The sequence below is a fragment of the Onychomys torridus genome, chromosome 13 (assembly GCF_903995425.1).
Source record: "Onychomys torridus chromosome 13, mOncTor1.1, whole genome shotgun sequence".
Lineage (NCBI taxonomy): Eukaryota > Metazoa > Chordata > Mammalia > Rodentia > Cricetidae > Onychomys > Onychomys torridus.
The window spans coordinates 47,608,236-47,623,766 of NC_050455.1; the positions used below are offsets into that span (position 1 = coordinate 47,608,236).

At 37.1% G+C, this 15,531-nt stretch overlaps 1 protein-coding gene across 1 annotated transcript in view; it reads left to right on the top strand.

Annotated features, from left to right (window-relative positions):
• The window catches only part of Chsy3 (chondroitin sulfate synthase 3), a 230,061-nt gene that overhangs the window by 11,428 nt on the left and 203,102 nt on the right, over positions 1–15,531 (top strand). The window lies entirely within an intron of this gene.

The window sequence follows — 15,531 nt, forward strand, 5'->3', positions numbered from 1 at the left end:
TCCAGACAACTGGGCCTAGCGTTAAAAGCACCATTACATAACCGAGAGCTGATTATTAGGAATGTCTCTTTGCATTAATAGTCATTTAATTTTGAGGTAAAACACAAATCAAAATATAAGAAGATAAACACTTCAATAAAAGCTGTATTTAATGAGGTAAGAACATGATACCAAGATGAATTCTTAATGAAATGAGGATATTTAATCTACATGATAAGCAGATCTCCTGAAAATACATTTGTTAAAGCACATTTCAATGTTCTGCTCATATAGCCAGCTTTGTTCACTTGTTCCATAGGCCCATGGAGCCTCCTCTACAGGCAGTGTGCCGTGAATCTTCCTTTCTTATCTTATGGCATGGACCAGGAGTAGGACCCAGGCTTCTAACTCACCTCTTGCCTTTGGGTCTGACATAGAATTGGACTCCCATCTCAGATATGTTTCTCAATATTACTTTCATTCTGCACTATGGGAGCTCCAGCTGACTCCAACTGTGGTAATCTGTCTCATAATAAAGATAGTATCATTATTACTCAATTTTATTAGCTGTGGCATCTCTTAGCTCCCAGAAGATATAAACAGACACATTTAGTAACCTTGTTCTCTGTTAATATCCTTTATTGCCGTTGGACACTGCTAACGGCAAATTACTTCTAGAGCTGAACTATCCCCCTCCAGACTCCAGTTTGCCATCCACTGGCTGTGTGGCTGTGGACAAGTCATTGTGTCTCCTGGTTCTTTCACTTTCATTTCATCACTGTCCATCACACTGAATGGTATTGCACTAGTACTTCCTTCAGAGCACTTCTTGGAAGGCTTAAATAGCTTAATGTGTAGTGGCATCAAAGCAGTGGCTAGAACTATTAAGCATTCTACAATGGTTATCTGTTTTGGAAGAAGCAAAATGCCATAAAATAGTGAGGAGTTTACAGAATCATTGTGGAGAATAAAAAAGGTCAATAAATTGAAAGTCTTTAGGAATCTGCTCGGCACACAGTAAGCCGTGTGTGTGTGTGTGTGTGTGTGTGTGTGTGTGTGTGTGTGTGTGTGTTAGCTATTTCTAATATCCAAAATGGCAGTGTTCATATGTTTTATTCCCCATAGGAAAAGGGTAATGTCAATTGGAAAGAGTTTTGTTGCAGTGTCTTTCAAAGGTCTGCTTTGCTATAGTAGGGAAAGTCTAGATTCAGTGTTTTATTTTATTTATTTATTTATTGTTGTGTTCATCCCTGTGTGAGTGTGTTAACATGAGTGTAGATGTCTGCAGAAGCCAGAAGAGGGCATCAGATCCCCTGGAGATGGATACAGGTGGTATATATAACCCATCTGATATTGTGGAGATAGGAACCAGACTTGGGTCTTTTGTAAAAGCAGTATGTTCTCCTAACTGATAAGCCATCTCTCCAGCCCAATTTAGTGGTTCTTTATTTTTGACTACACAAAGTGATCCTCTGAGGGACTTTGAAAAGAATTGTGATATTGGAACCAACCTCTGGTCCAACATATCAGAATCTCTTATAGGTGATTCCTGTACTGTGGATATTGTTTAACATTTCCTAGGTGGCTAAGGTGATCATAGTGTATTTCTTAAGTGACTAAGGTAGATGTAGTATTAACATCACAGTACTTATTAAAATATATGCATGGCTGGGCAGTGGTGGTACATGCCTGTAATCCCAGCACTCGGGAGGCAGAGCCAGGTGGATCTCTGTGAGTTTGAGGCCAGCCTGGGCTACCAAGTAAGTTCCAGGAGAGGCGCAAAGTTACACAGAGAAACCCTGTCTCAAAAAACAACAACAACTATATCTATATCTATATATATACATATATCTAGCTATATATCTATATCTATATCTATATCTATATCTATATCTATATACATGTTCATATTGGTTCTGGAGATGGAACCCATGTCCTTGCATTTGCACAAGTATTTTACCCACTGAAGTATCTCCCCATTTCCCTAGTATATGAATTTTAAGTTAACTTTCCTATTTACATATCCAGTCAATTTTGAGTTATTGTGTATTTTCTTTCTTTTTTTGGAATCAGAGACTAACAAAACTTCTATATCATTGTCATTCATCTGTTTAAAACAGTTAGTTCCCAGATTTTAAGGCAATAATATGAAACTCTCACTTATAGCTACGTGCCTTCTCACCTAATGACTATGCTCAAATATTGCTTTCTGAAAAGACATCAAAGAGTATATTTAGACAATCTTTAAACTACTTTTACATATTCAATGCTTAAGAAATTATTGCTCTTCCTAATAACTGTATCTGAGTTATTTATAATAAGGGTTCTAACATACTTGTATACTGATTCCCATGACTTTGCTTCCATAATATTGACTTACTGCATTGGGCTGGTGCTTTAAAGCCGAAAGGTATTAGAGTTATTTGTATGATAAGTTGCAGAAATGGTAATTTTATAGATTTAGAAATCTTTAAATGTATGTTTGATGTCATCTGCTTATCATCACCAAACATTTCTTTGCCCATCACTGTACTGACTTCTCTGCCAGTGGAAATTATATGATGCGTAAAAGAAAGAAATGTCCCAGGGAACTGAAAAATGCAGTATTTCCCTCAAACCTGTAGAAATGTACAGGGCAGTTGGCAGATGGGGAAGAGCATAGAAAGCTGAATAAAAGAGAATAGTGGGTTTGGGTTAAGTATATCTTGAGGTAAGATAAGTGAGGATTAAAAGCCACAGCCAACTCCAGTTATAAAGTACTTATACATTATACTCAAAGGTCCAGATATAACTGTAGATGAGTGTGTGAGTCTTAGATTTTCATGGAATAGTGTGGACTTAGAAGAGAGCATCATATTGTTAAAAATCCTTCTGAGTTTTTTTCTTAATGAACAATCCATATAGAAAATCAGTCCTATGGCTTTGATGAGTTCTGAGTGGAGAGTATCACACAGAAGTTTTTCTTAATGGCTCTAGTGTGGGGGCATGATTTAGAGGTCTTTGTGCTTACGGATAGTGACTTATGAGACTTAGTTGTAACCTCTGACCATGTGAGATGAATCTTAATAAAAGGGCCAAAGAGGAAATGAGACCAGTGATCTTAAGAGATGGTGAAGACAGAGGATTGGGAGAACTAGTGACAACCTAGGGGTGCCATAGTAGACCGGGGGAAGGGTAAGATGACTCCTGGGCCTTGTTGAAGGTGGCAGTGTTCTGAGAGGTAGAGTGCATGAGATGAGCAGGTAGGGGTGATTAATGAGTTTGAGGAATTGGCAGAACACAGGAGAATGTCTGCTTAGGGCACACCAAGTTCTATTCACTATTCATTTATTCAACCAACAGTCATGAGCATCTAATACCCAGGCATTCTTCCAGTTGTTGGTGTTTCCGCAAACATATAGAACCAAGTTCTAGCCTTATTTTCTGGAGTAGGAGAGAAGGTAAATGCCCATGAAAAGGCTCAGGAAGGCATCGCAGGAGGCACACAGCTCTATACACAGAGTCAAGGCGGGCTTTCCTGAGAAGACACTGTGTGAGTAATGCAGGTAACGAGGGACAACAGTTTCAGCGAAGGAGCATGGGCCAGCAAGCCAAGAACCAGGAAGAAGGCAAGAGAAGTTCCAGGGGAGTGACAAACTGGAGCGTTAAAAAATGCAAGATCAGAATGAAGAAATGGGGGAACAGACATCGTGTGTGCCTTTGAAAGGCTCTGGGAAGACTTCAGAGGAAATTGAGTCCCAGGTACCTTGAACAACTTTTCTGGCTAGTGAGGCAGGGGTGCCAACCCACAGGGGGCAGTGTCTTCTATTGCATACATGCATTTGTCTTAATCGAACTTCACTTCTAGGTAAAGCAAGTATTGTGCAAATAATCATTTTACAGCTGACTGTGAGGACAAGTGCCTGTGGGTCCCGCAGTCAACTCAAGGATCTAAGAGTACTTGACATGGGAAGTCTGAGAGATTGTATTGTAGAAGAAAAAAATTACCATGTCCAGAGTGTGACAGTCCTATTTTAATTTAAAATTTTACTTTAAAAAATCAGTTGTTTTAAACTTATTAAAATAAAATTTAATAAAAAGCAGTATTATAAAATGGTCAGAAACTTACGACATGCAATATATATCATATACATATATTGTGGAAAATCTTTCTATTTCTGTTCTCCATCTGACTCTAGAGTTTTTCTCCTAATAACCCATTTTATTTTATTTTATCTTTTTAACAACTAAGACTCCATTCTCTATTAGCGGTTTCTCTTGAATGTCAGAAAGCTTTGATTTAGTTTCTCTCCATGGTTATTATTTTATTTTGATGGGAGGTGGAAGATGTAATATACACATTCTTCTGCACATTAACTTTTTTTCAGTTATGATCCTTGCTGGGAGCTGTAGTTTGACAGCAAGCATGCCCTCGAAGAGGCTCGTGCATTGTGTGCCCAGCTGGTGGCGCTATTGAGAGGTGCTTGGATCAGAAGTGCACTAGCTCATTAATGGGTTCTCTAATGATGGGTTTGTAGCTGAACTGCCTGGAAGAGGTGGAGCCTGGTGGAAGAGCAGGTCACAGAGGCATGCCTGTGGAGGGAATTTCTTATGGTTGGTCCCTTCTCCCTTCTTCCTCTGGGTTGCTGCCAGGTATGTAGCTGCCTCAGCCACATGCTCATACCATTATGATATTCTGTCTCGTCCTAGGCCTGGGCCATGGACTAAAGCTTCAGAAACTGAGTGAGCCAAATTCATTTTGCTTTTAAGCTGTTAGGTAACAGCTAAAGTTTGTTATAGTAACAAAAGTCTTTTTTTAAAATTAATTATTTTTTCATTTTACATACAACAAAATAGTCTTAACAGAGAATCACTCACATTGGCATTAAATATCTCCACTCTTTATTTTAATGCTACCTAGAAGTTCGGTATCATTGGATGATTATCTTTGGCATTCTGGAAGAATACAAAGGAAATGGACTCTACTGCACACTTTCAAACCTTGTGCAAATCCCCACTTTTATAGGCTGCTTTTGATTCCTGGAAATAGTGTTCACTCTCCCAATGATTAGCCTTTTTCAATATGGCTTATTCATTTTGTCAAGATTTGCCAGGTACCTCTGGGGAAGGTATTTTGCTGTGTGCTATGAGAGGTAAATTCTGTTTATGGAATATGTGGTTTCAGGGAGAGAGATAAACAAACAAACACGGAACAAATACATGTCTTCCTTTATGAAACTGACATCTTGATTTATGAATATACATTACTTTTTGTGGCGGTAACTAAGTTTTGGTACTTTTGCTAAGATGACTTTGAACTAATAATTTTAGATTAATTAAAAATTAATTAAATTAAACAGCCTCTTACCATTAGTCTATTCTTGATTTCCTACCCACACAGTTGCTTCAATTAATATTTAATACTCATTTGATTCCTCTGTGGCTGTTTAACATTCTGCATTTCTCATAATTGACCTTCATCTTCTTTGGCTTCCCTTTTCATTACATAATCAACAATTTATGAACTTGTGACAAATCAGATTTCATGGAGAATGTCTTCTGACTTGTAAGTTGACAGACAGACCTACTGTGTGCAGTCTTTCAATCATTGTTGATCAGCACTACTACTGTGTGCAGTCTTACAATCTTCGTTGATCAGCACTTTCTCTTGACAACATTTTGCAGTAGTATTGGTAGAGGTTTGCTTTTCCTTTGGTTGTAAACCTGCTGCTGGTGATTGTTTTCACTAATGTTTGTTACCATAGTATTAGATGCAGGTGTATCCAGTGCAGTAAGTGCTTTGCATGGAATATTTAACAAACTGTCAGTTGGGAAATAATTTTAAATTCACTAACCTAGATTTGTCTCATTTGGAGAACATTTAATAACAATTTAGTTTTTTTTTAACATAAGCAGTCTCAGGAAGGCCAGTGTATTACTGAAAATATATGCTCATAACTGTAGGATGGTGTAATTATGGTATTTCTATAAAAACAATATTAATTGATGATAACTATAAATTTAGATATTTATGAAGTTTTTAAGGCCCTGGTTTGAATACACTTTAAAATTACATATCTTTTAAAATTTTAACTAAGCTCTACATTTTTCATCTCCAATTCTCATTTTGAAATATTTCTCTTTTATCAACTCTTAGTTTTTAGTATTCATAGGTTTAAACTCCATTATTATGTTTAATTTTGCCTCTGTGTTTTTGAACTGATTTATTTGTTGTGAAATAAAGCTGCATTGACCTATTCTTTGTATAGCATGTTCTACACTCTGCTTATGTCTTTCCTGGGAAACTTTTGACAGACGGGCACATGGCCTAGTTGCCATGTTCAGGATGCTGAGCTGATAGGTTCAGCACTAGTGTTCATCATTCAATACGTCACTTGAAATAGCAGATAATGAGTGAAGCTGTTGTTTTCCTACTGTGGCAGACAATGGGTGTGTGTGTCTGAGAGTTACTAAAAGGCTTCACATTTCATAGTTTTCTAAGTTACTGGGTAGGAGTAACTCTACAGGATCTTTGTATAAGGTTGTAAGTCACGACACTGACAATTGCTAATTGTGGGAGTTTCAGGAACAAGTTTACAGTTTTCAAATGACACCTGCTTTCATCTCATTTTTCACTCCAAAGGTTTGTGATTATGAAGACTCTTCTTAATTTTTTAACAAATTGGAATGATTAATGCTCGTTTATTTCCCCTTCTCCATATTCACGTTAAATTCTAGTGTGTTACACACATATAGTTAGGATAGATAACCAGCGTGTCACAAGCTCCCACAAAGTCTATGCAAAACAAATCTGGTGTAGTGTTGATGGCAGATGATTCTTACAGGACAATTTATATAGTTAGTAGTCACAGATTTTAGACTATTAGAAAATGATAAAAAGTATATTTTTCTTAGTTCATTTGTATCATAATTTTCCACCTATGCAATATAATTATTGTGGCTGAATTAATACAGATCTGATTCTAAAATGGGACATAATAAATTTTGTTACTAAAATAATTAGAATGTAATTCTATTTACTGTATAAAATAGTTGAAAATTGTGTTCTTTCTGCATGCTGGAGTTACAATTAAGGTAAATTGAGATGAGACTGTTTCATCCTTTTGACACTTAAAGTATCATGTAACTTTTGAGACAATGGAATCTTGAATAATAACTTATTATAGTTTAAAAAGCAGTACAGACAAGTTTTCTAGAGGTCAGTTTATAGCTTGATGTGGTCACACGAAAGTCTACTGTCTTTCATTGTAGAATGAAACAATGCTATTAACTAATTGAAAAGTCTAAAATCTTATTATGCTAATGATGAGCAGTAACCTACATTTGAACATTTATGAGTGTATAAAATGGTAATTATCATAAGTGTTGAACATTAGTTACATGCCTGATTCTTAATGGGTACTCTATATTCTGAAGGTTTCTGAGCTGTGCAGGGGTTCAGGGAAGTGTTGTTTCCTGTATCATTTTCTACAAGTGCTGATACAAACTAGAAGTTTCACAAGTAGCAGACATCACAGAGCTTGAGAATTGACAGAGTCTTGCATTGAACTCTGATTTATTTGATCCCAGTGGCCATTTCCCTGTCAGATTGTTACATTGCCATCATGGCTATGAATTCAAAGAATGACCTTGTGTTTTTTGTTTGAAAGTACTGTCATAGTGGATGCTGTACATGGATGCACCATTGCAGGAAGTTGGGAAGACAACACATAAAGTGAGAAAGATTAAACCACAAAGATAGAGTGAAGAGTAGTATCCAATGATTGTACTGTTCTCTGCTAGGCATGTTTACCTGTAGAAGATATAAGAAATACTGTCATTCCAAGACAGATCTGTGATATGTGGATGCATGAGATCAAAATTGCTGTTCTCTTTCCAGCCCTTAGTAGGTTTCCAGGAAAATATCTAGAAGAGCAAAATTTTCATTTTCAATAGAAACAGAAAAATGCCTTTTACTGGGCCTAAGGGCAAAAATAAGAATGTATGCTGTCAGTTTTATCTGAATGACCTTTATTTCCATCTGTACCCTTTATGAGCAGAGTGCATGTGGGTATGCATATCACAGGACAATCTTGCTTAATAGGATTTATTCTGAAAACTCAGCATTTTACATGTAATATATCTCTTTTTCTGCTGCTGAGTGTGTATTGCCAAGAGAATTTCTCATTTAATATATATATATGGAGAAATGTATCAGGGCTAGGTAAATAGTACAAAATAAAACAAAAATCTAATAACAATGATGCTATACAAACTACTATTTCAGTCTTTAAAATGGATATCACATAATTAATAGTTTTTAAGAATGAATGCCTTCTATTTATGCTAAACTATTTTTTATATAATTTAATTTAATTTTACATGTCAGCCACGGATTTCCCTGTCCCTGCCCTCCCCGCCCCCCTTAACAAATCTTTGTGAAACTCCCTAAAGATAAGTAGGGTTATTGTGACCTTTATTCTAATCATTATTGCAAGAAGACTATGGTGCGTGCTAGACATATCCTTAGCTTATGACATAATGCAAAAAGAGATTCCAATACATTTAAGCCCTTTACATACCTGAATGAGCAGTGTAAGTACTAAGTGTAAGATCCTACACTTTGTTGAAGGCACAGAACCTCTTGCTGAATGGTTAGCTAGGGTAGAGGACCAGTAAACAAGAATATAAGCAACATGCCACATACAGAGCTGGGCTGTGGATGAGTCATCACTCGGGATCATGGTTGATCTAAACTTGGAAAAGTAGGGAAACCTCCCAAGCAGAGGTGGGATGTGATGAGATAGATTGACTATGAAGTCCCAGGGCAGCACAGTCAAGGTACCCTCTAGATCAAGACTTCTTAAACTTGTTCCACTCACCCATGCATGTCTGATTATATAGTTGCATAAACCAAAAATTTTGTGATAGTAAATCACAAATTAATTTTAAAACAATTTGTATTCATATAATTTTATCATTCATTAAAGATGAAAGCAATTTTGCACATGAGATGAATGTGCTTGTCAGTTTTTCAAACAACAGTAAACTGTTGGCTGAATATTTGATAATGTAGGATGTAGAGCGTGTTCAATACCTTTAAGAGTTAATCAATATTTTGATTTTGTAGTCATCAATACTGCTTTTTATATGATGTACAAAATGGCAGAGTATAGTCAAAGCAGTTTCAGAAATTGGTCCTAATTCTTTCTTAATCAAGCCAAATGAGTTTAGTGATTTCTTATGATACTCAAGTCACCAACTCAAACAAAAATTTTCAACACCAAAGTTCTAACACAGTATGATCCAAGACATTTCATGGTTACATTTGGAAGATTGAAAGTAGGGAAATGTTAAAAAATTTTTGTTTCCATAACTGATTATATTTCTATGAGATCATTAAAACCATTGTAATTCACATCATATGATGGTCTCTGAGCTAAGGTGCTGCAGTACAAAGCATGAATATTGTGTTTAGCACCAAAGCTGCAGTGAATTCCTGCCACACATTGCCAGAAGCACCTCAGGTCCTTGTATTTCATTTGAATCAATTTGGTTATTATAGGTTCAGAAACATATTACAATTGACAAATTATTGATAACTTCCACACTCCCTTCTGATCCCATGAGGGGTTATCCCCCAGTTTAAGAAACTGGTGTCTAGATCAGAGCTGTAGAGGAGCGGGTCTCAACAGCAACAGGGGCAGCCAAGGTTCTACCTGTCCAGAGGGACAGATGTGGTGGCTACAAAGACCTGAGCAGTTGAGAGAAAGCAATGGTTGTCTAGAGCAGAGATGACAGCCACAGTGGGTGCGGAATGTGAAAGGGTGTTCATTTACATGGTTGGGGGGGAGTAGCTCTTGATCAGGGCTCTTCAGTTTTCTCATCCTCTTGAGGAAAGTTGTTTGTTTCATCTACCTTGGTTTTGTTGTAAACAGCCTTTAGCAGTATTTGTAGGCATGTGTGTTAATGTAAAGAAATCTGTTCAGTACAGATTTGTAAACGATTTAAGTCGTATTTGTTGTTTTGGAGGCCACGTATTTTTGTTCTATAACAAATCTGCATCTCAGGACAGACCAGCTTCTCCATCCTTCCATTGAAAGGAAGGGTTGACTTCCTTCACATACTTCTAACACAGAGTTAAATTAAGGAAATCATTAGTTGTTTGATAAGATTGCCATTCCACATTTTAAATTTAGCAATTCATTAGCTGTTTGATAAATTCTACATCAATTTTTTTGTAATTGTGCATTCTAAAATTCATTTTTACTAGTTTTTGTATAAGGAAGTAAGTATCTATATGGACACTATAGATATTTGTGGATTTTTTTGCTGTTGACATTTGATTTATAATTATTTGGTTAGATGCTTAGAAAGCCGTTTAAGAATGTAGTTGGCTGGGTAGTGGTGGTGCAGGCCTTTAATCCCAGCACTTGGGAGGCAGAGCCAGGTGGATCTCTGTGAGTTTGAGGCCAGCCTGGTCTACAAAGCGAGTTCCAGGAAAGGGGCAATGCTACACAGAGAAACCCTGTCTCGAAAAACAAAAACAAAACAAAACAAAAAGATTGTAGTTGGCTTCAGAAAACAGAAAGCTTGGAGACAGTGGCTGTTGAGTTTTCCAGATGTGCAGGTGGGACAGGGCACACCTGATGTGGTGTGGTGATTTTTGTTACCTTCTAGCTCTGCTGAGGCTTCAAGTATTAGCCTTTATTCCTGTACTTGCAGATTTAAGACATTTTAAGTATCTAATTCTAGCTCCAGATAAGGATGGGAAAGATTTACTGCTACTCTGAAATCTTGAGTCAAAGTATTTCCTATAGACTTCTGCCTAAATATCTATTCAGAACTATATCCTAGAGTTACCTATGGTTGTGAAAGCGGCAGGAAAACTGAACGTTTATGTTCAGTCTTCATAGCAATAGGGGCTGGAGAAGGAGCCCAACAATGAGCAGTCATATAGCTAATCCACTGTATTAATGAGTTTTCTCTGTAGGAGTAAAACCAGTGAAATGCATGTCCAAAATGTCAGCCATGGTTCTCTCTCTCTCTTTCTATCTATCTCTATCTCTCTCTCTTAGTCTCTCTCTCTATATAATCTATATCTATCTATCTATCTGTCTATCTATCTATCTATCTATCTATCTATAAATATCTATGTGCATTTACACGTATATACAGTCATGAACCACTTAACAATATGGGTACATGCTGAGGACTGTAATATTAGGTAGTGTTGTCATTGTGTGAACATCATACACTTGCAAAACCATGAGGCGAAGTAAAAAGACAAGATGAAGTGGAGCACTGAAGAGAGGAGCACACACAGGACACATGAATCTGCCACAACTGTGACAAGACATTGAGCTTTACATTCTATAGTGCAGTAAACACGTAGAACAGAACATGAGGTTAGTTATTACATCAAACTTTCTGAACTGTGCACGGCTGCGTGCTCTATGCTTCTGTGTGATTGACAGTGCAGCTTCCTTACTGATGCAAGAGCATTGTGCTAGGCTGCTTTCTTTTGGTATCAGAAGAGGTTAAGAATTTTGAGCTCCACCATAATCTTTTGAAATTATTAGTTTAATACTTGGCACAAATTGTGCAATTATGAAATTTATTATGTCATTTATAAGTTACATGTATCACAACCAGATTGTTTCCTCTTTCTCTTCTATCCTATGTTGTCCTTAACCACCCATCCTCTATCCACTTCCTGGTTCCCCATACAGTTCTTCGCATAAGGCCATGGTTTGCTTCAGTTTCATGACAGTTGCCTTTCTGTATTTGGCTCTTTTCACTTAATATGTCCTTCAGTTGAACCCATTCTTGGAAATGACATGATTGCATTCTTCTTTAGAGTTGAACAATATTGCATTGTTTACATATACATACATACATACACACACATATCATACTTTATTAACCTGATGATGGACAACTAGGCTGATTTTATACCTTAGCTATTACAATCAGTGGCACAGGAAACGTGGCTGTGCAGGCTCAGAAATGAGCTAGTCTGTGGAATGTCCATCATCTAATTGACAGCAGTGTAGTTCTGCGGGGAGAAGGAACATTGCAGGCAGAATGAGGCATGCTTTGATATTAGGATTCAGCTTTGGGTTGGGTCAGTACTAAAGTACTTCAATCCATGCTATTTAAACTCTATTCTTTTGAACAGTTAATCAGCAAATACTAGGGAAATGCCATCTAAAAATATTTGTTTTAATGATACTTACAATTTTAAATGATTTTTAAAAGCACTAAATGGCAATGGGAATAAAAAATGTTTTCTGTGCACATTTATTTTTATTTAAAAATTTCCCTTCATTTTTATTTTACATGTGTGAGTGTTCTACCTACATGTGTATTAAGTCTATGTACTGTGCGTGCATGCTTGGTGTGCACAAAGACTGGAAGAGGGCATCAGATTTCCTTGGCCTGGAATTACAGGTGATTTTTAGCCATCATGTGGGTGCTCATAATTGAACTTAGGTACTTTGGAAAAAGCAGCCAGTGCTCTTAGCCACTGAGGCCTCTCTCCAGTGCTTTATGTGTGAATTTATTTTAAAAAATACTTTCATATTCTCTGAAGTGATGAGTTGCTCAAGGTCATTTTGCTTGTATGTACAATTAAAAACCACTCACAACTTAATTCACTGAGGCACCAATTTTGACATAATAAATCTGGTGAAACTCCTACAAAGGAGATAATGCAAATATATCCATAGAATTGGATTTATAGAACCCTAAATGTTTTGAAACAATGCCTCTGAATTCTCTCATAGAATTATGATCTTCTTTGGGAGACTCAATCAGAAGTTCTGTTATGCAATTTAATTCTTTTAAGAAGTATTAGTTTTGGAACTTTTGGATACCAACTGTTAATTCCTCCCCTGCCCCCAGTGTGTGTGTCTGTATGTGTGTGTACAGGTGCACATGCATATGTATCCACGCATATGCGCATTGGAGGCCAAAGGTCAATGGTAGATGTCTTTCTCAGTCACCCTCTATTGCAGTTTTGAGACAGGATCTCTCTCCAAACATGGAACTCACCCATTTGCCTAGACTCCTGGGCCAGCTGGGATCTGCCCCTCTCTGCCTCCTCAGCACTAGGATTAATTGGACTTTATTTTTTAAGAAACTCCAGAGTGCTAGGAATCAAAATGATAACGCCAAGCTTGCATGGCGACCACTTTATCAGTTGAGCCTTCTCCCTAGCCTTGTAACTCTTCTATTTTCTATTTGTTTTTTTTTCATTTTTCAGGAATTTCATACACAAATACTTTATGTCATTTCCACCCTCCCCTTTTCTCACTCCAACATCTCTTATGTGCCCCTTTTCAAATTGATGACCTGTGCTTTATTATTTTTACACAAATATACTTAAGCATACATAAACATATTTTCTACTGATTCCATTTAATGTTGCTTATATGTATATGCATTTATGGTTTGGGATTGGATAATCTATCAGGGCCTCATCCCTGGAGAAAACTGATCCTTCTTCTCCCAGAAGCCATTAATTGTCTATAGTTCTTCATCTAGGGATGAGGTCTTGTGAAATTCCCCTCATCCATGTTGGTATGTCAACTGGCTTTGTCATTATGCATATCTTGTTTAGGTAGCCATATTGTTGAGATTTTACGGTGCAGCTTCCCTGTCATGTGTAGAAGAAGCAGGCATCCTGGTCCTGTGTCTCTGGAAATCTTTCCATTCCCTCTTTTTTTGAGCCTGAGGTATAGTGGTTGCATTGTAGGTGTATCTATCTGTTTGAGTTTGATGCTGGAGATGGCGTAGGATTCTGTGCAATAGTGAGTTCTTTGAATACAATAGCCTTTCAGGAAAATAACCGAGGAAGTATTTAGGGAACATTCTGGAGGAGTAATTTCAGGTTTCAGAAGATGGGTAGGAAGTTTTTGTCAGCAGCATAGGAGGGTTTATTTGAGATGGGCTGTCTAAAAGGCCTAGTTCTGGCCTTAGATAGAACTGCTAATTGAACAGAGATATCTTAAGAATACTTAGTTTAAAGTGAGCACTTCAAAATTAGACAGAAATTTTCCTCATATTATGAATGAGACCCTCATATTAAGTGAATCACACTGAAAGCTGGGATATAAAAGGAAGAAAAACTATTTTTAAAAAGACCATTTTAAATAGTATATGAAGAAATGGATCTTTCCTAAAGAGAAACACGATTCTTCTGGCCACATTTTCTCAAGTGCAGTTATTGTTTTGTATTATTGTTACAATATTTTAATTTACTGATTTAAATTTACATTTACTATGTGATTTTTCTGACATTTAAAATATTTATTCTTGTGTGTATGTGTGTTTGCACACACATGCTTTCTTGCTGTGGCATGTATGTATGTGTGTGTGGGGGGGTCAGAGAACAATTTCATGATGTTGGTTATCTCCTTTCACCTTTATGTGGGGTCTAGGGGTCAAAGTTAGGTTGTCACACTTCTCTTACAAGTGCTTTTCCCCACTGAGCCTTCTCTTTGACCTCCAACCTATTTTGTTTTGAGTGTACACCTTACTCAACTTGTTTGTATTGTAGACAAGATCTCTCTGTGTAGTCCAGACTTGCCTACAACTCAATATCCAACTCAGCCGAGTCTCAGCTCAGGATCCCACAGCCTTAACCTCTGAGATTATTGGCATGTGTACCACAACTGGCTTAAGAAGTCTTGCTATTTACATAACTGATTTCTAACTATAAATGTGAGAGTATCTAATTTTTCTAGTTATCATAGAAAGCCATATATGAGTTATGAAGTACAGAGAAGTTTTTCCTGAATTTTGGGGGGCTGAATATTTACCATGTGTTTCTAAATTAGAGTAACTCTATAACCATATCTCAGAATGTTTGTTTTCTTGTCTGAAATAAAAGATTGGCATCTGTCTCGTGAATGCTGTGTCATTCAATTGAAAAGTTGGTTCTTGGCCCTCTATCATTGTGCCAAAGTATTCATTTGACTGTTTGCATTTTCAGAGTTCATTCACCTACAACAAAAATAACATGTAGCTACCTGCAAGAAATTATTTCCAAGTGGAACTGACTGATAAGAAGAAAGAAAAAAAAACAGGGAAAAATGAAAACCAATAATTTTTTTTACTTAGGGCTTAAGTGGGTATACTCTCCTGATTTACTCAGCCTGTACCACATTCTGGATAGACAGTTGTTTAGCTTAAACTATTTGCTGGGCACCCAGGCAGGGGGATTGGGATCCATCCCTGGTGCATGAGCGGGCTTTTTGGAGCCTAGTGCCTAAGGTGTGACACCTTGAATAGCCTTTATGCAGTGAGGAGGGGTTTGGACCTGCCTCAACTAAATGTACCAGGCTCCATTGACTCCCCATGGGAGACCTTGACTTGGAGGAGGTGGGAATGGGGGGAGAGTTGGGAGGGAAGGCTGAGGGGCAGGAAGAGGGAGGAGAAAAGGTCTGTGGTTGGTATGTAAAATGAATAGATAATTTCTTGAAAAACATTTAAAAAAAGATTTAAAAAAAATTTAGGAGTCTTACATGGACCTTGTGATGGTCATTAGATGTGTAAATGAAATAAGAC